Raw genomic sequence first — 1891 nt, 5'->3', positions numbered from 1 at the left:
TCTGATCTGTCATATCAGTATGTGGCTACGAGACAAATAGGCTGTTATAGTAGTCACTGGTATCCGTGTCGAACACCCTCTTCCCCATCAGAGCAATGTTCTGTCCTCAGACTCAGTTTCCTGGCACTTTGCTCTGAAATCTAAATTTAGTCTTAAAATTTCAGCCTGTAACCAGGAGAGGAAGGGGAGTTTCTGAATATTTATGGAATTAATTCATGAGATTTGATTAACTTTTAACTCTGTGTCCTTCCAATTCAGTAGCACAGATTTATTGTTCCTAGACACAACCAATGGCAGACTGCAGAAACCAAACAGCCATCACTGAATTCTTCCTCCTGGGATTCGGGGATCTCCCTGACCTGCAAATTCTTCTCTTCCTGATGTTCCTAGTGATCTACATGGCAACCGTGGTTGGGAACACCCTCATTGTGGTGCTCGTTGTGGCTGACCAGCATCTTCACAGCCCCATGTACTTCTTCCTGGGGAATTTATCCTGCATAGAGACCTGCTACACCTCAGCCATCGTGCCCCGGATGCTGGCCAGTCTCCTGACTGGGGACAAAACCATCTCAGTCAGTGGCTGCATCATACAACTGTATTTCTTTGGTTCTCTGGTGGCTACAGAATGCTGTCTCCTAACAGCGATGTCTTATGATCGGTATTTAGCGATATGTAAACCACTGCACTATTCAACTCTTATGAATACTGGGTTTTTCCTCCAGTTGGTTGCTGGGTCCTGGTTAAAGCTTGTTTGGCTAGTACTATCTTTGTTTTATTCCTATCACAGTTAACATTCTGTGGCCCGAATGACATTGACCATTTCTATTGTGATGTCATCCCACCTATAGAGCTCTTCTGCAGTGACACACACTGGTTAGTGTCCTGTGTATTCACCCTGCCTCCATTCCTACTAACCCTGACATCCTACGTGTGTATCATTGCCAGCATCCAGAATCCCCTCCACCACCAGTAGGCAAAAGGCCTTTTCCACCTGCTCCTCTCACCTCATTGTGGTGACAATTTTCTATGGAACCCTAATGATTGTCTACATGCTACCAAAACATGATACACTGAGAGACCTAAACAAAGTTTTCTCTCTTTGCTACATGGTCCTAACTCCCCTGGTAAATCCCCTTGTCTACAGACTGAGAAACAGAGAGGTCAAGGAAGCTTTGAGGAAAGCATTCAGTAAATGTGGCTTTTGCAAAAACGTGCAGAGACGCTGAGATAAAAACTTAGCTTTGAAAACCTCAGGCTGTCTGGGTGATTTCAGCAATCATCCCCCATTAAAATTAAGTTGAAAAGTCCTAGTGAAAATCTCAGCACTCAGTGTTGTCCATCTCAGTGGAAGGACCAGGGAGGGAGGTGGCCATAACCATGTTCCCATCATGGAGTTATGGGCACTAGGCAGAATGGAGACAAAATTGTAACCAATTGTTTAGATCTTTAAAAAAGCCATTCGTGATCAAAATAAATGTTTGGACAATAAAAATAGTAACTCCTTGTGCAGCAGAGATGGGAACGTAAGGCTGGGAAATCTGCCACCCCTGAAATTGTGCATATTACTGTCATAACCCTCTGCAAACCAACCATCTTCACTGAACTCACAGAGGCCGGAGGCAAACAACCAGGCCCCAGCAGTGACCTCTGGACACTTCACCAGGAACAGCATTATAGCTCTTATCTGGGCTACACCCAGCTGTGACCAGCTCTGGGAAAGCAACAGCTCCAGGCTCACAGGGCCCTTGGAGGCAGGGAGTTTGGGCAAACAAAGAGGTAGACTCACACACCAGGTCCACTGGGACTGTCCAGGCCCAGCTGGGGGTTTGCTAGGGCACCCGTAGAATGGAGGCCGTTCCGGGGGTCGGGTCGGTCAAATGGTCACTGACGA

General features: G+C 46.4%; 1 pseudogene; it reads left to right on the top strand.

The window, feature by feature from the left end:
• Positions 1–290: 290 nt before the first annotated feature.
• On the top strand, positions 291–1226 carry LOC144274104 (olfactory receptor 11A1-like; annotated as a pseudogene).
• Positions 1227–1891: the final 665 nt, after the last annotated feature.

This window comes from Eretmochelys imbricata, chromosome 14 (assembly GCF_965152235.1).
Source record: "Eretmochelys imbricata isolate rEreImb1 chromosome 14, rEreImb1.hap1, whole genome shotgun sequence".
Classification (NCBI taxonomy): Eukaryota; Metazoa; Chordata; order Testudines; family Cheloniidae; genus Eretmochelys; species Eretmochelys imbricata.
The sequence above is the reverse complement of the archived record's forward strand: the minus strand, read 5'-3'. Positions and strand labels throughout refer to the sequence as shown.